At 41.4% G+C, this 23,316-nt stretch overlaps 1 protein-coding gene across 7 annotated transcripts in view; it reads left to right on the forward strand.

Moving 5' to 3' along the window:
• ntrk3a (neurotrophic tyrosine kinase, receptor, type 3a) overlaps positions 1 to 23,316 on the forward strand; it is a 286,833-nt gene that overhangs the window by 732 nt on the left and 262,785 nt on the right. The gene's annotated exons all lie outside the window — the stretch shown is intronic.

Consider the following 23,316-nt stretch of genomic DNA (forward strand, 5'->3'; position numbering starts at 1 on the left):
TCCCTTTCACACGACGTCGTGTGCGTCAAAGCTAGTCCTCCAGCCACAAGTAAAATGAAATAAAAAAAACATTTATGTAATTGTCCAAATAGACCTGTTGGTGCATTGGCCCCCTTATATACCCCAAATACCGACTATTGCTCAAGAGACCCGCGTTTGCCTCTTTTCTAACTGTTTTGCATTCATGTCAGCGACTCAAAGAATTGATAACGTTTGCAAACGTCTGAAAAGGTGGTCTGGATTTAGTGAAATGTTTAAACCAAGAGATAGAAAAAGAGATATTTATTTCGATCTGCTCTCAATGTGTAGCCGTGTCATGTTTTATTATAAGGCTACTTGATCATAAAACAATCTACTATTTTAGTCCGCACAGTGCAATTACGCTACCTCAAAATAATCGTCGTTATATAGATTTGGTTGCCACCCTGTCAAGTTTGTGTTATCAGCCAGGTTTGATGTTCCTATTTTTTGAACCATGTTACTCACTTATATCCGTGGCTATTCTGATGAAGTACCCGCATATTGATAACATAAAAAGGTTATTTAAACCTTTTGGGAAAAGTAAAATGTCCTTGACAGAAGATTCCCCCTCATTTATTCCCAATGGAAAGTATTTTTGGACTCTATAAGTAATGTGTCCGTAAAAATAGAGCACGGACACTGTTGACATACTTCCATTTATAAGGCTTTTGTTTTATAAATAAAATGGCATTAGTTCTGGAGAGGAACCATCTCCCCCACCGCTCATAGCTCTTTCAGCTACAATTTTAAGCCATTTAGGACTCTTCCTCACAGCATGCTGAATTTGTATTTCACCCGTTTGTATTCACCTCTAAATGATTCGAAAAGAAAACAGAAGAATAGTAGTTTGATACACGAAAGAAACAATATAATCAATATCAATATATGGAGAGATTTTGGATCTGGGCCGTTACATCGCAAGCTGAAGAGAATATTTTGGTTGAACAAAACCCCAATTCATTAATGATTCTTTGATGAGATTTGCCAAGGACGAGGGTGCCATGACAACCTCTTTGCTTTGCACTGAATCCACTCAATTTCCATAGCCTGAGAAGAAATGTTTTGCTAAGTGCTTAGGATGTAGACCCCATTTGTGGGTCAAACACATGCATAATTACAACGATATAATTCTAACAATGCCGCCTGGTTATAAATCGCTAAGCACACTATACAACAAGCACACAAGCACCAGTCAGATTGTCTTGACTTTGTAGGTGTCATCATTTTAGTGTGCTTTCTTATTCCACGTTCCCTACAAGGCCACTAGAGGGGCTGCTGGTTGTTATTTTACAAAGATGACAACTCTTGGGCATTCGACAGAGCGACACGATTGCAAACGTTATTTTATGTAGGCTACCAGCTCTATCAGAATGTGGGAATTCATTATTCTCTTTTCATGGCGTGATTTCTGTTGAGCGCTGTCGCAAAGAGCCACATCTTATGGCTTCTGCTGTTATGTGTGTAGGAGTCATTCAGCACCCCCTATCACTGGACAGCTCCCACACACTAACTTGGGTTGGGAGCCGGCGGTGTAGGCGTGAAGAAAATCTGCACTAGTGAAATGCAGAAGTTGTTCCTGCACATACACGATAGATTGTTAACACCGATGCGATATAAGAGTAGACCTAAGCATTTCCTTGAATATACCATGAACTAATTGTAAATGTGAAAGCTATCGGCCTCAATTATAGCTAAATTTGTCTCATGGCACAGATGTTCAGAGTTCAAATTTCTAAAATTCAACAATTATTTCGGGAATTGTGTAACAGAATATTCACAAAGATGTCTTTGGAAGGGTGTGTGTATTGTGATTGTCCAATGATGCAGCATACCTCAAATATAGGATTTTATTCAACTTCAATTGAATCCAAATGTAGGCTTATGTATGTAATGCTTTAAATGTCATATTGCACCAAAACATCATAGATGCCATGCTATTATGTCTGAGTTTCTGCTTCTGACAGGCAGTAGGCCTAGGCTTTAATGGATTACATTGTTGGCAGTATTATTTCCTCCTGAAAATGGCAGGCTAGTATGCAGCATGAGGGGTATCATCCAGGGGCATGGTAATGTCATACTCTGCTTGGAGTGCTCTGTGTGACCAATCTTTCTTCTTCGTTAGGCTTACTGGAGCATGTTTGAAAAAGCTAATCCTTATGGACATTTCTCTAAAACCAAGTGTGTTTGAAATGGATTAGGCTGGGTTGTTTCGCTGCATAGACAATGAGGAGGAAATTGTTCTCTTTGAGAGGCACATTTGTTTTAAGACTCGAGCAGCCTCACTCTTTGACCAGTCTTCAATGTTCATGTTCACAATACAACAGGTGGATTTGCATGATATAGCCATATATCCGTATGAATTGCAGTCACCCTGTTCCCTATAGAGGAGGTGCAAAGGCGCGCTTTTGGCCTTTTCCTGTCATAGACATACTGTTGGCATTCAATTTGTGCTGCTCTTTTAAGACAAAGTCCTTCCTATCACAGTGCTATCAGTAATTATAGGGAAGGCACATCTGCTGCCAATCCAAATGGCAACACATAGCACTTTTTGTGCAGTCTCAAAAATGTTATATTTCCTATTTCCTTTCATTACTCCTGCTCAAGGTTGTGTGTGTGCGTGTGTGTGTGATTATCTGTCAGTTTACCTCACCTCATATATTTCCTCTGTGTATACTTTGTCTATTTAGTACCCTAAGAAGAGACTATTTGTTTTCATCAAGAGTATCCATTAGGATAATGGTATTTTCTCTGTACTTAGTAAGGCCAATCTCTGTAGAAGACAGTTTTATGTGCATTTTTTAAAATCCTGGAATTCAGAGGCTGTGGTCAGCTTATTTTAAAAACCACTAGCCTACTATAGTGATGGCTTGAAAGATTACTTGAGTGTTATATACACTATTTGGACACCCCTTAAAATGAGTGGATTTGGCTATTTCAGACACACCCATTGCTGACAAGTCTATAAAATCGAGTATACAGCCATGCAATCTCCATAGACAAACATTGGCAGTAGAATGGCCTTACTGAAGAGTTCAGTGATTTTCAACGTGGCACCGTCATAGGATGCCATCTTTCCAACAAGTCAGTTCATCAAATTTCTGCCCTGCTGGAGCTGCCCAGTCAACTGTAAGTGCTGTTATTGTGAAGTGGAAACGTCTAGGAGTAACAACGGCTCAGCCACGAAGTGGTAGGCCACATAAGCTCACAGAACGGAACCGCCGAGTGCTGAGCAAGTATTGCGTAAAAATAGTCTGTCCTCACTTGAAACACTAGTTCCAAACTGCCTCTGGAAGCAACGAAGCTTCATGAAATAAGTTTCCATGGCCGAGCAGCCGCACAGAAGCCTAAGATCACCATGTGCAATGCCAAGCGTCAGCTGGAGTGGTGTAAAGCCGCCATTGGACTCTGGAGCCGGAAATATATTCTCTGGAGTGATCAACAGCGCTTCTCTATCTGGCAGTCCGGTGGATGAATCTGGGTTTGGTGGATGCCAGGAACACGCTACCTGCCCCAATGCATAATGCCAACTGTAAGGTTTGGTGGAGGGAAATCTTAACGCTACAGCATACAATGACATTCTAGACAATTCTGTGCTTCCAAATTTGTAGGAACAGTTTGGGGAAGGCCCTTTCCTGTTTTATCATGACAATGCCCGCATGCACAAAGCAAGATCCATACAGAAATGGTATGTTGAGATTGGTGTGGAAGAACTTGACTGGCCTGCACAGAGCCCTGACCTCAACCGAATCAAACAACTTTGGGAAACATTGGACTGCGTGCCTGGCCTAATCACCCAACATCAGTGCCCAACGTCACTAATGCTCTTGTGGCTGAATGGAAGCAAGTCCCCGCAGCAATGTTCCAGCATTTAGTGGAAAAGCTTTCCAGAAGAATGGTGGCTGTTATAGAAGTAAAGGGGGGACCAACTCCATATTAATGCCCATGATTTTGGAATGAGATGGTCAATGAGCAGGTGTCTACATACTTTTGATCCTATAGTGTATGTTGAGCCATTTGCTATCTCTCCACGGTCTCTCAGAAAGCTTACACTTAAGAGAGTGGGAGTTAGCCTGCGCATGTTCACCAAAATGTGGGGAAGCTATGAAAAGGAGGCTACATCTGTGAGTGACCTCACTCCTCCCACACCCCCTGCTCTGCCTCAGAGGAAGATGGAGCACCTCTTTTAAACCAGAGCGAATTAACGACACAGTGGAGTACAGAGTACAGTACATGGAGTACGTCTGTGTACAGACTGACAGATGGAAGGACTGTCAGAGTGTTTTCAAAAATCTTTATTCAACAGAATTCAACATGATTGAGGCATACAGTATATGTGAGAAAGAGGAGGAGGTGACTGCCATTTTGGAGTGCATATTTTATGATTGCTGTTGTGGAAGTGTAATCTGTGTAAGGTCCCTTTAAGGCAGAGTGTACCAGTGGACCCATGCCCGCCCCTTACCTGGTGAAAATATGGTTTATCATGCTTTGTCGTTTAGAGATGGTTCATCATCTATTGTTGATCATTTATCATAATTGATCAACTTACATGTTAAGTGACCACCAGGTGGTGTTACTTCTTCCCAAGTACAACTGTGGACCCTGCCTGGTCGTATCTCTGTGGGCAGATCTTTAAACCAATCTGGCGTCTCTCTGCTGAGGTCCGCTTCACCAGATCTGAGAGCTGGATCTAGGAAATGAACTGTCATCAAATGGCATACAAACATCTTGAGCTTCAGCTTTGCTTTCAGATCTATAGTTACTGCTAGGCTATCTATGATCCTGAGCCGTTCTCTAAGGTTTGGCCTCACAGTGATCCTAGCTGGGGCTAACTCACAGGCGGAAACCTTGCCAGTCATGCAGAAACCCAACAGAGTACTCCATCAAATGTCACTTTGTCAGTTGACAAGATCAAGTCAGAAATCACAGCGTACTTCAAATGTTTTGAATCTGGAGGCGTTTAGGTTTGCCATGGTATAGCAGCAGCACACGGTGTGAATAGCATAATGTGCATTGAGGTGACAAAGCCACTTCCTGGATGACTGAGAAAGATATAGCATATGTAGTCCAATCAATTTTGTGTTTAAGAACCACATGATATAAAAACACTGAACATAATGCTATGATGAATGTGGCATGCTCCTAATCCTTTTGTGACATTGGGTAAACATGAAAACATCACAGTCAAGTACTACAGGTTGGTTATATACTGTAGCATAGCCTTCAGTAAATAAAATGTGATGATTTTAAGACAACTTAGTTTGTCCATTCATGTTGGGGTTGAAACAGTTGCTGTATTTGGTGTTTTCCAACTAGGATAGTGAGCGGTCAGTCCAATGACCCCACTGATGACCTTGAGGGATTGAAAAGCTTTTTGGTCACCATTACTACTGGGATGGAAATATACCTGCATGCATGACTGACCTTTCATATGATTCATTATGATTTCCAATAATATTAGCGACCATTGTCCCTTTTTGAAATTGATAACAGAAAGCATACTCCCTCTTGTCTTGTTGTCCACCCCTACTGAAAAGGCATTATGTATTTGACTAGGGCCATTATGCTTCTGTCCCCTTCGTGGTACCACCCGTGTGTGTGACCCCTAATGTGCATTATGCAGAGGGCAACCCTGTTTATGAAATAGATAATGGCACAGATCAATTGCAGGGATAGTCTTATATTATAGACTCATGTACTGTATGTCTGTATGTGTTTATGTGACAATGGACACTGTCAAGGTCCAACAAATCAATTTCCCCCGGAAACAATATTTTTTGTTTGTGTGATGTTTTGGGGGAAGAAATAGTTAGGGTGTACATTATTTTATATGGTATTGATCTTTGAGATCCTTTCTCCTCCAACGTGTTTCCCAGTTGGGAATATCCATTTATATGAAATTGTTCAGAACACGATGTTCACTGTACTAGATGGACAGGTCATGTGCAACGGTGCTTCTGTACATCATGCTTACTGAACTTTTGTAACTAGTATTCTCTCAACTCACGGTATGCATATGCACTGTATTGAGTCCCTGGGTCAATTCTTGCAACCATTCGTCTCTCAATACACGGAATGCATGCATTGAGTCCCTGTTTCATTGTTTTTACATTCCTGCCTGTTTATTAACATGATCAATGTCAGTCTCGTTTACCTCTCTGACCTCATTGGTATGTGCATTCCCTGGTGTGGAGAACATGAGCAATGACTGGACTCTTAATTGATCTATCGCAAAGAATGAATGCACATACAGTCTGTGACATTGCATCTGATGGCTTAAACACATTGTTATATAATATAGTGTAGAGTTTGAATCAGCAGCATCTATACTGTACAAAAATGTAAACGCAACATGCAAAAATGTCAACAATTTTACTGAGTTGCAGTTTGTAGAAGGAAATCAGTCAATTGAACTAAATTCATTAGGCCCTAATCTATAGATTTCACAAGACTGGGCAGCCATAGATGGGCCTTGGAGGGCTTATGCCCACCCACTTGGGAGACTGGCCCACACACTGTGGAGCAAGGCCCAGTCAATCAGAATGAGTTCTTCCCCACAAAAGAGTTTTATTACAGACAGAAATACTCCTCAGTTTCATCAGCTGTCTGGGTGGCTGGTATCAGACGATCCTGCAGGTAAAGAAGCTGGATGTGGAGGTCCTGGGCTGGTGTGGTTAAATGTGAGACCGGTTGAACATACTGCCAAATTCTCTAAAACGACGTTGTAGACGCCTTATGGTAGAGAAATTAACATTAAATTCTCTGGCAACAGTCGTGGTGGACAATCCCGCAGTCAGCATACCAATTGAAAGCTTCCTCAAAACTTGAGACATCTGTGACATTGTGTTGTGACAGAACTACACATTTTAGAGTGGCATTTTATTGTCCCCAGCACAAGGCGCACCTGTGTAATGATCATGCTGTTTCATCAGCTTCTTGATATGCCACACCTGTCAGGTAGATGGATTATCTTGGCAAATGAGAAATTCTCACTAACAGGGATGTAAACAACATAGAGATAAATAAGCTTTTTGTGTATGGAAAATGTCTGGGATCTTTTATTTCAGCTCATGAATCATGGGACCAACACTTTGCATGTTGCGTTTATATTTTTGTTCAGTATATATAAATAGCACTAAAAGACTGTGTGTGTGTGTGTGTGTGTGTGTATGTGCCAGACAACTAACTCCCCTGCTGAGATGATGAGCAAATCACAAAATGCTCTGCCAGCCCCTTGTCTTCTACTGAGACCTTTTCTTGTATATGTTACTGGCTCATACGTTACCAGTTCCTGTGGCTGGAGGTGTAAAGACTATGAATAAAATTATGGAGATTAAATTAACTACCTACTGTAACACTAGGGAAAATCAGTGTCATAGTGGATATTTTTGTACAAGACACTGTAGGTCTTTATCTATGTATTTTTATCCTCAGAGATGGAATGTACCTTCATGTTCGTTGTTCGTTAAACTAAAGATTTACAATCTTTGGTTGGTTGGTTAAATCTGGCCTTATTCAATTCTTGTTTCACTGTAGATGAGTGGGTAACAATACTGGCACTCCTCTCTGCCATTGAGCCATCTACAAACAGTGGCTGCTCTCTGTGAGGAGCCTCAGCCTGCCTTTCAAACAATGTCTCCAGACCGCTTTGAAATATTGATCAATCCACCCTTTCTCTCCCCCTAAAACACTGTATATCTTCTGCTGTCACTCACTGATTGTTTTTATGGAGACATACACTATATATTTCCAGTATTTCATCATGTGACAGCTTTAGTAATATGTTGTTCATGTGACTTGTCTGGGGGGGGGGGGGAACAAATTAGAAGTCTGGATGCACTTTCGTCTCTCTGGTTCCTAATAGAAAATGATTATATGGGAATCTAATGCAATAACAATGATACTGAACACTTGTGATCTAATTCTCAGAAAAAGTGTTGTGGTGATTGCTACAATGTTTCAATCATTTGTATGAATAAGGTCATTTATTTTTTCCCAGAGTTTTCAGTTTCAGTTTTAATCCCTCCCAATACCCTCCCCCCCCGCCCTCTCCTCTCTCTCTCTCTCTCTCTCTCTCTCTCTCTCTCTCTCTCTCTCTCTCTCTCTCTCTCTCTCCCCCTCTCTCTCTCTCTCTCTCTCTCTCTCTCTCTCTCTCTCTCTCTCTCTCTCTCTCTCTCTCTCTCTCTCTCTCTCTCTCTCTCTCTCTCTCTCTCTCTCTCTCTCTCCCCCCTCTTCTCTCTCTCCTGGTTCTTGCTTATATTTTATTCATTGCAGGGCCAATGAAGCGCCTGATAGACTGTAGAGCACAGTGGATGATCCTGAGCAGTTCATTTCTTGGTTTAGTTGGCAGCTGGCAGATTTACGGTGGCACAGCCTTCATTCTGCATGCTATCCCCAGACCTATGGTTCTAAAGATGTCTGAACACATCACTGAAATGACCTCCTCACTGACCTGTATATTTCAACACTATGCAGAGGTAGGAAAAAGGGCAATTTCCAGGACACTGCAGCAGTTAGGGCAGTTCCAATGGTGTATGTTTTATGCATGTAAAAAGTATCCTTATGGAGTGACCTCCCAAACGTATTAAAGCACTTTGTGATGGAACCTTTAGAGTTTGCGAAGATCAATGGCAGCTGCTGTCTTACGGCATCTGTTTGAACCTGAAGCAGTAAGGTGGCGGTGCCTGTGCTGTGCTGTGCTGGATATCTGTGCAGACAGCCTCGAGGCTCTGTAATGCTCATTGATATGCAGCAAGAGCCAGTGGAATATCTCAGGAGGCACCTGCTCAGCTCACACCTTCTACTTGTTCCTCACTTTCACTTTGTACTTCACATTACGGTTGGGGGGGGGGGGCTTCCAAGGAGGCCTTGTCTCTCTCATAGGAATGCTGGAGTTGCTTTAGCTATACATTTGTGGGCTGCTGGTATAGATTGAGATATAACTGCTACTTTGGGACACACGTTAGTGCATATTACTGTAGGTTGAAGTCTAATTGAGAGTCCCTGACATTTTATTTAAATGTTTGGGAAAGGAAATATACTTGTAGTAGTATAACAGTTTTCCCTGCGGTTTGATAGCCATAAACAAAATGATATGAATATGATATGATATGAATATAATAAAGGTGTTTTCACTGTTTTCCCCCACTATTGTTATAGAACATATATTTCAGTGTTTATCCCCATCCTCAGTTCTAAAGGAGGCTGCTAAGCTGTTGTTCTTGTTAATGAAAAGTTTTCTAGCTGTCAGACCGGTGTCTTGACCTCCATTTATTTTATTGAAACCATTTTGGGCTGTTGGTCAAGAGAATGGCTAAGGTCCAAGGATGAGATGTCTCATTGCCCTGCTGATATTAGGAGCACGTAAACAGCTATCTCACCATGACAGAATGAGACCAGGAAGTCATTCTGGTGAGTTAGTTTCTATTGATCCAACTCCAAAGTTCCCCTGGCCGTATTAAAACTTAACCAGTGCCTTGACAAATCAGCAGGGCAGCCTACTAGATATGTGTACAGCTAGAACAGATCTGTGTACAGCTAGAACAGATCTGTGTACAGTTAGAACAGATCTGTGTACAGCTAGAACAGATCTGTGAACAGCTAGAACAGATATGTGTACAGCTAGAACAGATCTGTATACAGCTAGAACAGATCTGTGTACAGCTAGAACAGATATGTGTACAGCTAGAACAGATCTGTGTAAGGCTAGAACAGATCTGTATACAGCTAGAACAGATATGTGTACAGCTAGAACAGATCTGTGTACAGCTAGAACAGATATGTGTAAGGCTAGAACAGATCTGTGTACAGCTAGAACAGATCTGTGTACAGCTAGAACAGATATGTGTACAGCTAGAACAGATCTGTGTACAGCTAGAACAGATCTGTGTACAGATAGAACAGATATGTGTACAGATAGAACAGATCTGTGTACAGCTAGAACAGATCTGTGTGCAGCTAGAACAGATCTGTGTACAGCTAGAACAGATCTGTGTACAGCTAGAACAGATCTGTGTGCAGCTAGAACAGATCTGTGTACAGCTAGAACAGATCTGTGTACAGCTAGAACAGATCTGTGTACAGCTAGAACAGATATGTGTACAGATAGAACAGATCTGTGTACAGCTAGAACAGATCTGTGTACAGCAAAAACATTCATGACAGCCTTCCTTGTTGCTTCACCTTCTATATGGTGTAAACAACCGTGCATTGGCTGGCGCTGGCGAGCAGAGCGACGCTTCTCTCTCTCAGGCGAGACTGGGGCCCGGAAAGTAAAGGCCACACAGAGGGTGTGGGTGGAGTGAGTGGAGAGTGTTCCCAGACAACGTGACATGGGTTTTAATGAGTCTGGAGAAGCTTCATGTCCTCTGCATGAATAAAGAGCTCCTTCACCAGCCCCTTCCCCGCCCCTTGACCACTCTCATCTAAACAGGAAGGAGAGTGAGGCACACATCAAACAGAAATCTAGTGAATAATAGCAAACACTTCTTTACCAAGTAGGTATCTTATTTGTTCTTATTAACATAATAATTGTGGTATTTCAGTGATGAGAAAACACATCTAATATACTTTGAGATATGATTCAGAGAGTTGTCCTCAGTACATCGGTTTATTTACTATTTACGTTTTCTCGGATTTGCTTCACTGTTTATTCCTGTCAATTAGTCTCACAAAGTATTTCCTTTTCAGTGCATTTGCTGTTGTAGTAGCTGTCTTAGACTAATGTACTGTGGTGGTTGTTCAGCTCTTTTAGGCCACTCTCCGCCTACAAAATGACCTGTCTGGTACTGTTAGCCAGGCCACAGCATTTCCTGTGTTGTTTGCTAACATCTAAATGAGAACTTGTGTTTTCGGTAACACTTTACGTGACACCCATTGACATGACACGTTATAATCATGCTATAATTAAGCAATAAGGCACAAGGGGGTGTGGTTATATAGGGCCAATATACCACGACTAAGAGCTGTTCTTACGCACAACGCATCGCGGAGTGCCTGGACACAGCCCTTATCCGTGGTATATTTTCCATATACCACAAACCCCCAAGGTGCCTTATTGTTATTATAAACTGGTTACCAACGTAGTAATTAGAACAGTAAAAATAAATGTTTTGTCATACTCGTGTTATATGGTCTTATATACCATGGCTGTCCGCCAATCGGCATTCAGGGCTCGAACCACCCAGTTTATAATATGTCTTGTACAACGGGTGGGTCTAATCCTGAATGCTAATTGGTTAAAAGCGCATTTCAGCCGGTGTCTATTCCACAAGTTGCCATCAGCTAAATCTATGACGTTAAAATGCTTATGTACTCTGACTGCGCAATCCACTGTCGAATATACCCAACCAGGCACGTTATAAACTTGATCTCCACTATAAAAAGCATCTAGACATTATCTCACATTTCTTTTAGACATTTTTTTAACATTTAGTTTTCAACAGTGGAGATTTGTATAAACATTGCTGACTGTCTCTCTGACATTTGCAACATTGTTTCAATATTCAAATTCGATCTCCAGCTGTCTTATAGTAATGAACGTGTCGGAGTCGGGAGTCGGGACAGACAAGCAGCGTTTCTCAGCCAGTCGAAATGTCAAATAAAAAAAGGTAAAACGAAACGAAGTGCAGTTAGTTTGCAGTCTTTAAAGCTTCAGTGTATGAAGTGATTGTGTTAGCTGTGTTGTTGGCTAGCTCCTCTGAATAACAATGTCCTGACGAGAGAACCCATTTTCTATAGATACCGTCTCTAGCAACCGACATGACATGGGTTTTAATGACAACAGTGTCCTGACGAGTGAGCACATTTTCTATAGATACCGTCTCTAGCAACCGACATGACATGGGTTTTAATGACAACAGTGTCCTGACGAGAGAACCCATTTTCTATAGATACCGTCTCTAGCAACCGACATGACATGGGTTTTAATGACAACAGTGTCCTGACGAGTGAGCACATTTTCTATAGATACCGTCTCTAGCAACCGACATGACATGGGTTTTAATGACAACAGTGTCCTGACGAGAGAACCCATTTTCTATAGATAGCGTCTCTAGCAACCGACATGACATGGGTTTTAATGACAACAGTGTCCTGACGAGTGAGCACATTTTCTATAGATACCGTCTCTAGCAACCGACATGACATGGGTTTTAATGACAACAGTGTCCTGACGAGAGAACCCATTTTCTATAGATACCGTCTCTAGCAACCGACATGACATGGGTTGTAATGACAACAGTGTCCTGACGAGTGAGCACATTTTCTATAGATACCGTCTCTAGCAACCGACATGACATGGGTTTTAATGACAACAGTGTCCTGACGAGAGAACCCATTTTCTATAGATACCGTCTCTAGCAACCGACATGACATGGGTTTTAATGACAACAGTGTCCTGATGAGTGAGCACATTTTCTATAGATACCGTCTCTAGCAACCGACATGACATGGGTTTTAATGACAACAGTGTCCTGACGAGAGAACCCATTTTCTATAGATACCGTCTCTAGCACCCGACATGACATGGGTTTTAATGACAACAGTGTCCTGACGAGAGAACCCATTTTCTATAGATACCGTCTCTAGCAACCGACATGACATGGGTTGTAATGACAACAGTGTCCTGACGAGTGAGCACATTTTCTATAGATACCGTCTCTAGCAACCGACATGACATGGGTTTTAATGACAACAGTGTCCTGACGAGAGAACCCATTTTCTATAGATACCGTCTCTAGCAACCGACATGACATGGGTTTTAATGACAACAGTGTCCTGATGAGTGAGCACATTTTCTATAGATACCGTCTCTAGCAACCGACATGACATGGGTTTTAATGACAACAGTGTCCTGACGAGAGAACCCATTTTCTATAGATACCGTCTCTAGCAACCGACATGACATGGGTTTTAATGACAACAGTGTCCTGACGAGAGAACCCATTTTCTATAGATACCGTCTCTAGCAACCGACATGACATGGGTTTTAATGACAACAGTGTCCTGACGAGAGAACCCATTTTCTATAGATACCGTCTCTAGCAACCGACATGACATGGGTTTTAATGACAACAGTGTCCTGACGAGAGAACCCATTTTCTATAGATACCGTCTCTAGCAACCGACATGACATGGGTTTTAATGACAACAGTGTCCTGACGAGTGAGCACATTTTCTATAGATACCGTCTCTAGCAACCGACATGACATGGGTTTTAATGACAACAGTGTCCTGACGAGAGAACCCATTTTCTATAGATACCGTCTCTAGCAACCGACATGACATGGGTTTTAATGACAACAGTGTCCTGACGAGTGAGCACATTTTCTATAGATACCGTCTCTAGCAACCGACATGACATGGGTTTTAATGACAACAGTGTCCTGACGAGAGAACCCATTTTCTATAGATACCGTCTCTAGCAACCGACATGACATGGGTTGTAATGACAACAGTGTCCTGACGAGCGAGCACATTTTCTATAGATACCGTCTCTAGCAACCGACATGACATGGGTTTTAATGACAACAGTGTCCTGACGAGAGAACCCATTTTCTATAGATACCGTCTCTAGCAACCGACATGACATGGGTTTTAATGACAACAGTGTCCTGATGAGTGAGCACATTTTCTATAGATACCGTCTCTAGCAACCGACATGACATGGGTTTTAATGACAACAGAGTCCTGACGAGAGAACCCATTTTCTATAGATACCGTCTCTAGCAACCGACATGACATGGGTTGTAATGACAACAGTGTCCTGACGAGTGAGCACATTTTCTATAGATACCGTCTCTAGCAACCGACATGACATGGGTTGTAATGACAACAGTGTCCTGACGAGTGAGCACATTTTCTATAGATACCGTCTCTAGCAACCGACATGACATGGGTTTTAATGACAACAGTGTCCTGACGAGAGAACCCATTTTCTATAGATACCGTCTCTAGCAACCGACATGACATGGGTTTTAATGACAACAGTGTCCTGATGAGTGAGCACATTTTCTATAGATACCGTCTCTAGCAACCGACATGACATGGGTTTTAATGACAACAGTGTCCTGACGAGAGAACCCATTTTCTATAGATACCGTCTCTAGCAACCGACATGACATGGGTTTTAATGACAACAGTGTCCTGACGAGAGAACCCATTTTCTATAGATACCGTCTCTAGCAACCGACATGACATGGGTTTTAATGACAACAGTGTCCTGACGAGAGAACCCATTTTCTATAGATACCGTCTCTAGCAACCGACATGACATGGGTTTTAATGACAACAGTGTCCTGACGAGAGAACCCATTTTCTATAGATACCGTCTCTAGCAACCGACATGACATGGGTTTTAATGACAACAGTGTCCTGACGAGTGAGCACATTTTCTATAGATACCGTCTCTAGCAACCGACATGACATGGGTTTTAATGACAACAGTGTCCTGACGAGAGAACCCATTTTCTATAGATACCGTCTCTAGCAACCGACATGACATGGGTTTTAATGACAACAGTGTCCTGACGAGTGAGCACATTTTCTATAGATACCGTCTCTAGCAACCGACATGACATGGGTTTTAATGACAACAGTGTCCTGACGAGAGAACCCATTTTCTATAGATACCGTCTCTAGCAACCGACATGACATGGGTTGTAATGACAACAGTGTCCTGACGAGCGAGCACATTTTCTATAGATACCGTCTCTAGCAACCGACATGACATGGGTTTTAATGACAACAGTGTCCTGACGAGAGAACCCATTTTCTATAGATACCGTCTCTAGCAACCGACATGACATGGGTTTTAATGACAACAGTGTCCTGATGAGTGAGCACATTTTCTATAGATACCGTCTCTAGCAACCGACATGACATGGGTTTTAATGACAACAGAGTCCTGACGAGAGAACCCATTTTCTATAGATACCGTCTCTAGCAACCGACATGACATGGGTTGTAATGACAACAGTGTCCTGACGAGTGAGCACATTTTCTATAGATACCGTCTCTAGCAACCGACATGACATGGGTTGTAATGACAACAGTGTCCTGACGAGTGAGCACATTTTCTATAGATACCGTCTCTAGCAACCGACATGACATGGGTTTTAATGACAACAGTGTCCTGACGAGAGAACCCATTTTCTATAGATACCGTCTCTAGCAACCGACATGACATGGGTTTTAATGACAACAGTGTCCTGATGAGTGAGCACATTTTCTATAGATACCGTCTCTAGCAACCGACATGACATGGGTTTTAATGACAACAGTGTCCTGACGAGAGAACCCATTTTCTATAGATACCGTCTCTAGCAACCGACATGACATGGGTTTTAATGACAACAGTGTCCTGACGAGAGAACCCATTTTCTATAGATACCGTCTCTAGCAACCGACATGACATGGGTTGTAATGACAACAGTGTCCTGACGAGTGAGCACATTTTCTATACCAGGCGAAGATGCGCCTCATTAGCTCATTGTTATGGATGTATCCAAATAAATGTCACTAGAAAACAGCGTAAACAAATGCAAATGCAGCAACTGTTCTATTATTTTTTACATTTGACGTGACTATAAGTTAGCTGTAGTTGGCTAGCTAGCAAGCAAGGGATAAGAACATTGCCAGCCAGTATGGCAATAGAACTTTTAGAACAAATGGGGTCGCGTCTCTAGCAACCGAACTGATAGAACAAATGACCAGCCGGCTTGGGTAGCAACCCTAGATTTTTGTCGGGACTATATCTCGTGGAAGGATGAAATAGTATGAATAAATGAATGAAACCAATGTTTTTAATGAAAATATGCCAATCATTATTTGAATATGTTAACCCGTTACCCCGTTGTATAAAAGTGATCATGCCTGGATCATGCCTATTGCCTGGAGGTTAAATTGGCACGGTTTGCTGGCCCCAAACGAAGTCTCGGGCCTAACAACACCCATGCCAATATATCCTCCAAACACCCGCTTATCGGGCATTATCACTTAAATAACATCTGACATAAATAACACCCCCCCCCCATATATTTATACCTGTTGTGACATGTTTTGCATTTTTTTAGTAGCTGGTTATGACACCTACACCTACACTAAGAAAATACATTTTATGACATTGTCAAGAAGCATTATGACCATCATATGTGCCAGATAGGCCTATCACGTACATGCCCTTATATCAGTTATCAGTCAAAAAGAGGGTGTCTTGTCCTGCTCCTGAAATCTGTTCCTGCATTCTTCCCAGTCATCCACAGCAGAGCATTGGGGTAGATTAATGTCTGACATCAATGTGTGCGCAATTACAATGATCATTTAACATGGTCAATAAAAATATAACATAAACATACTGTTGTCACTTAGGTTATGTTGTAATGGAATGTTTTGCCTTGTGTGGCAGGTTTTGTGGGTTTTGACACTGTTTTATAGGTGTCATAAACAGCCATAAAATAACTACCGTGGCAGGTTGTGCAGGTTTTTACACTCTTATGTAGGTGCCATAAACAGCCATAAAATAACTCAAAAACTTGTCACAGGTGTAAATATACTGTATGTGCCATGACAGTGTTATGACCATAGTATAACAGGTTATGACACGTTAAGTAAGCCGTTATAGCACATTATGACATGGTTATGACCGTGTCATAACATCTTATGATGCTGGGTGTCAAGTAAAGTGTTACCCTGTTTTCTTTAGATTGGTCTAATTTAATGTAGCTACTTTACCTCTCTTTCAAAAGGACCTTAATGTGCTGTATGTGTGACCACAGCTGGTGTCACTGTCAACAATCAGCAAGCCGTTCTGTACTTCTGTACTTCTGTTTCCCTGCTTTGAAAAGTTTATAAGGTCTTTGTGCAGTTGCTCTCCTTTGTGAGTTTTGTCTTTACAATATTCATAACTCTGTTGTCTGTTTGTAGAGTGGTTTACCCAAGGTATTTTTTACTTCTTCCAATTGTACTGGTATGTCAAGTCATTAAGTGATGATTTAGAATGATTTAACAGTAATTTACCTTAATTAAGGTTTTAAAATTGATATGGGTGCAGCACATCAACAATGAATATTTAGTTCAAGTTCACTCATCACAAATTCGTCGGGATATCTTGTTTTAATTAATTTGTAATTGCTTTGGAAACTCTGAGAGCGCTGTACGGTTACCGTTTCCCAAATAATTACAACTGTGTCACCCAATGGGATGTTTGAGACTGGTAGGCCTAATTGGATTGCAATTTAAATGACTTTTTAAGTGTTTCAAACCTAAAAAATACAATATATTGCATTTAAGAGTAGGGATTATATTTCAGACTGTGAGTCATTATAATGCAATAACAGCCACAGCACAAGCAACATTACACTAGGTTCTCATTATTCTATATGACTGTTAATGTATGCAAATGAAAGGATTTCCTATTACGTTTTGTATAGCTTTCCTCCATTCCCCTGTAACAGGTTTCACCAAGTAGAGGCACCATCTGTAGACTAATATCTTATCAAATGTGTGATCAGTTCAAAGTGCATTAAAATCTATTTGGCTGAGCAGAGTCTGGATGTGTGACTGACCGAAAAAGCAATACATGAGAAAATTGAGGTTATGATGTAATCCCAGTGCCCCAGACCCCTTACGGCTTCACCAAATTGCAAAGAAAAAGGCACTAATAATTTGACGTTGGCATCTGTAGCGGTGAAACTGCCAAGTCCCTTTTGCGATTTTACAACAACAAAGACGTTACTTCAAATAACGAACACAGTTTTATTTCCGTCAGACATCATTGAACTTGTGACAGAACAGCAGAGTATGTACTATGATTTATTTTACCACTACGCTGGAGCTCCTCTTCTCCGGCCGGTAGTGTTGTTTCCCCTCAATGCGGATCTCAGCCTTAAAAATCACCTGGAAAGGTGTTCATATTTGGATAAGGGGCTAATCCAGATGGTAGTATAACTTTTGTTGAAATCACTCTAGTATCAGATTATGCTGAAGTGATTTCTTATATATTTGACTGAAATGTGTGTGTGTTAGTGGAGGAAGGGGAGGATCATCCTAATGATTTTCATAAAACATCATTTTAGGTAAAACAATACTAAATATATGAACATGTCACCAAATAACTCATTAAAATACACTTATTTGCAATGAAGGGCTACAGTAGCCTCAACAGCACCCTCTAGGGTAGCACCATGGTTTAGCCGGAGGACAGCTATTTCCATCCTCATCTGGGCGCATTGACTTCAATACAAAACCTAGGAGGCTCATGGTTCTCACCCCCTTTCATGGACTTACAAAGTAATTATGACACACTACAGCTTTCTAGCTCTGCAGTACATAACATTTGTTGAGTAGTTGACTCAAAGAGAGAGAAAGATTATTTGAACAATATTTAACAAATGTATTTCTTCAAAGATTAAGGAGAAGCAGCAACAGAGAGAGGGAGAGAGAGTTTGCCTTTCACGTAATTAGCTAATGCAACTAATTTAGCAACCTGACTCAAACAGGGAGGAATGCTATTGATGTTAGTTAGCTGGCTAAGGCTATGCAACACTTCAATTCTTCAAATTAATTTGTATTTTATTTATATTATTATTATTTTACCGGAGTCTGCCAGTGTAACTGCTAAACTGCTTGCTGTACACTGTACTGCGTGATTGTACACATGGATTGGATTGTGGGGGGTTAATAATGCGTTAGTTCTAATTTGTTGACTATACCATTAATATGGTCACAACGATGTCGGCTGTGTAGCGGTTAGCGGTTGGCAGTTGTGCACTGAAGTCCACAAGCGAAGGGAAAAGGTGAGGAGGACAGGTAGCATATGCTGTATGTGGCTGCTATGAAAGTGAATTGTGTGTGCAGGTGTTCAAGGGTGTATTCATACCTCCGTTTCTGTTGCAAAACATTTCTTAAACGTAAGCAAACAGAACAAAACGGGGAGGGACCTACCTATCAATGTTACATTGAGCTGGGTGAATGGAATATGAATGACCGACATCCAATATCATGTAATATAAATAAGGCCATGCTCATAAAAAAAATATATAATACTCCCTAATCTTAAATGGCATTGACCGTCACTGGTGTGTGTGTGTGTGTGGTGCATGCCGGCCTGTTTGTGTTTGCATGTGTTAGTGCCTGTATACAATTATTGTAATATTGTTTTTTTGTATGATAACCATATCAAATTCTAGTATGCAGATCCGGAAACGTGATAAAATAGGTGACACCTACAAAGAATGTCTATTCAAACCCTGCCATGAGTCTCTTTCTGCGTCTAACCCACTGAGGGTTTTGGACATTGTGTGATCAGTGTTCATTACCACTTCCCAGTGGATGCTGAATACCAGACCTAACAGTACCATCTGTCAATACATTTTGCAATGAGAAATGTGTGGGCAGTGGAAGCAGAAGCGTCAGCGGCAATCATTGCAGGGCCGTGGTACTGTAGAGACTGAATTCAAGCCAGGCTCATGGCTGCTCCTGTCTGGTGGAAAAAAAGGCTCTTTTACACACTCCAGAGGAAGGTATACTGATAGTAGGTCTACTGAGAGATAGGATGGAGGATTCAGCACGGCTCCTGCCCTCATTCTCAGTCAGCACACAAATTCACAAAGCAACCCCCCCCTTCCCTTTCTGCAGTGCACACACTGTACCAATACCCTTAAGAGAGGTTCTCCCTGCTCAGTGCTATACTATCCCTGCAGATCTATCTAACCCTCTACCTAATTAAATTCTTCAAAGTAAAAGGATCGTCCAGCACAGTGGCATCATGCCCTACGATCTGCTGTTTCTCTGTAATACCACTAGTCACCTAGCAATTTTATGAAGCTGACTTTAGCTAGCCCAGATAGGCTCCCAACCTCATAACTAGCTACCAAGACGCCATTTCAGTCTATTAATCAAATTAGAGTAGCTAGCTTGTCTATCTTAACTGGCATGCCTGCTGGGAAGTTTGGTAGACTTTAGAAAAAGCAAGCAATTACAAAATGTAATGAATAAGACTCACATTCCTTTAAATAATTTACCCAGATTTTAGCAGAGATGCAGAGAAGCACATATTATTTGTAGACATATCATTTACTTCCTTTAAAGTACCACCAGTCATGAGTATGCAGACAGCTCCATTTTATATATATATATATATTTTATTTTTTTACATAGAATTAAGCATACTGATTATGGCTCCAGATTGCAGGAAAAAGCTGTTCTCCAATTTACAGACAGGGGTCCTATCCCCCCTCCAGACCACCCCCCACCCATCTTCATGTACTTTGCGCCCCCAAAGATTTGTGGGCTGCCACATACATAATGTATGTAGGATTTTAATTTCACCTATATTGTCACAGCAAAATAAGCAAGAGGATTTGAATGTTTAAACCATAATGTTGCTTGAATGGTGGTTAGGCTAGTAGCTGGCCTAAGTTAGGCTACAAGAAAAGTCAAATACTGCCGTGTGGGTTTTCAGTGAATGTATGTAAATCACAAAGCTCATCTTCATTTCCTGCGATGCAACAAAAGAGTGATCAAATGAAGATCTTACAGCTGTACACACACCGCCATGTTTTATGTTGAAATGGAAGATTAGTAATAAACCGGTCCTGTTTCAGGGCATCTACTTATCATTTGTTTAGTTTCTAGAAATGATATGGTGCTACCCCACACATCTAGGAAAAAGTATTGCTGCAATTGTACATCTCTATGAGTTATGATTGTAATGTTGTGTGTGGGCTGTTGTGTGTGGGCTGTTTCCTTTTCATAGATCTTGACTAACCTGAACGTCTGAGGTTCCACTATGTTGAGAATAGGCACTGAGGAAATGGAAACATGTCTCATGTCTGCACAGAGAGAGTCTGACGAGAGGATAGTGATCCCAGATCCCAGCTCACCTCTCCCTCCCGCCCCTCGCAGCCCCTCCCAGGCGGCTGCCTATCCCCTCCTTGTGGTGCCTTTGTACAGAGAGGGCAGACCCCTTTTGAATTATTCATCTATTCATGAGGCCATGGTTATTTCTGTCCGCTCTATTGACAGACATGCCATGCTTGTCTTATATGAGTGGAGGGGAGGTGGAGAGTAGGGTAGATGGTGTTTTGTCCTAATGTGTGTCATCCTCAGCCCCTGTGCTCTGAGTGAGGCGGAGGGGTCAGTGCTTCAGAGCACCAAATTACTTATCCGCCGCTAAATATACAGAGCTGTCGTATCTTGAGTTTTGTTTGTATGAAATGCTGCTGTTGTATGCTGGTGTGTTGAATGCACTGCATAAAAAGAACAGCGGTACTAAGAAAACTGCTCAAGAGGTTTTGGGCTTTGTGAAACACTACCATATTTCCTGTTGTGTTCTGAAGGGGATTTTTCCACACAATGCCTTGGGGCAATTCCATGCAAGCGGGACTGGAATTTGGGGTATCAGATTGTTCTGGCAATTAGCTTATTTTTAGACATATTATTTGTAACAATATACTCTTCAAACACATCATATTTCCAGAGTGGGCTCTGGGCTCTGGTAGGCTCTGGTACTTTTAATGATATGACCTATTTTATACATATACATTGACATTATAGATCATTAAACAATCACAGCCCTCCTTTAAGATTGCACATTCAGCAAATCACCAGCAGTGAGAGTTCCCTTTAAATGCATTTTCCCCATTCACTGTGTTGGTGGTGCCCATAAAATGTATCATAACTTCACAATTAGCAGAGAGCCCACTGGAAATGGTACTTGTGGAATATATTGTTCCAAACAATATGTCTTAAAATGAACAACATCAAAAAGGGTGGTTTTGAGATATATTTGTTAAGGTTTTCTTCCGATGAAGGAGAGGAGGACCAAAATGCAGCGTGGTTATCTTGATACATCTTTAATAAAGCTGATACAATACAAACCAATAAACATACCGTGAAAAACCTAACTAGCCTAATCTGGTGCAAACAAAAACAGGAACAATCACCCACAAAACACTCAAAGAATATGGCTGCCTAAATATGGTTCCCAATCAGAGACAACGATAAACACCTGTCTCTGATTGAGAACCACTCCAGGCAACCATAGACATTCCTAGACTACTATACTATACCACAATCCCATAACCTACAAAACCCCCAAGACAAAACACACCACATAAATAACCCATGTCACACCCTGGCCTGACCAAATTAATAAAGAAAACACAAAATACTAAGACCAGGGCGTGACAATATTAATGTCTTTAATGTTGAATAAATTAATGTGAACATTTTGTATTTCAAAATCATACTCCATATGTTAAAAAACCCTATAAGGAGTATAATGATAACAAGATGTTGTCTATATCATGTACGTTTCACAGATCATAGGGTCTGAATAGGTCTAAAAAGTGCATAAAATGGCCACTTTAATCATGATTTTCTCACAAATGGTTTGTGATACGAATGTAAAAAAGCATTTAAAGCATTTAAAAAGTTTCCATGTGGGATTTGCCAGGATAATCTGTGATACCAGTCTGCGATTGCCAGGATAATCTGCTCCCGCTGGTGTGGAATCGCCCATTGATGCTTGCCCAGGAGAGGGCGGAGAGAGTTCCCTGGTCTTATCCACTACCAGTCTGTCCATTATTAGTCACACATCGGCTCTTCCTCCCCTGATCATAGTAATCCCCCCCTGTTGTTTTATCCTCCCAACATTCTTTCATCAGAACTCAGACACATACCTCTTATTTTCCTCAGACTGCTCCCTTCCTTTCAAGCCTCAAGATAACCTTTTCAAAGTAGCTTAATCCCTTTGAGGGGGGAAATAACCCCTCCTTCAACGCACCCCTTTAGAGGCAACAGACGACTGCGGGGCAGGGGAACAAAGACGATGCCTGCTTAAAAACACGTTAAAGAACAAAGAGCTGGAAAGAAGAGTTTCTTAACAACAAAGCCCTCATAACACCACTCATAAAATATACTGTGATATTCCAATGAATATGCCTGTGGTACTTACATTTAGATGTGAATCAAAGCACAGCCTATAGGTTCATTGAAGGCGGTTCTTGAGCATTCTTCATCTCTATCATTTATATTGTGTATGTTACCAACTGCAGATACCGTTCGTGTGTGTGTGTGTGTGTGTGTGTGTGTGTGTGTGTGTGTGTGTGTGTGTGTGTGTGTGTGTGTGTGTGTGTGTGTGTGTGTGTGTGTGTGTGTGTGTGTGTGTGTGTGTGTGTGTGTGTGTGTGTGTGTGTGTGTGTGTGTGTGTGTGTGTGTGTGTGTGTGTGCATGTTGATGCATTAGTACTAAAAGAAAATCTCCTAATTCTCTTTGCCAGGGATAGAAAAGACTGTA

Source organism: Oncorhynchus gorbuscha, linkage group LG01, assembly GCF_021184085.1.
Source record: "Oncorhynchus gorbuscha isolate QuinsamMale2020 ecotype Even-year linkage group LG01, OgorEven_v1.0, whole genome shotgun sequence".
Classification (NCBI taxonomy): domain Eukaryota; kingdom Metazoa; phylum Chordata; class Actinopteri; order Salmoniformes; family Salmonidae; genus Oncorhynchus; species Oncorhynchus gorbuscha.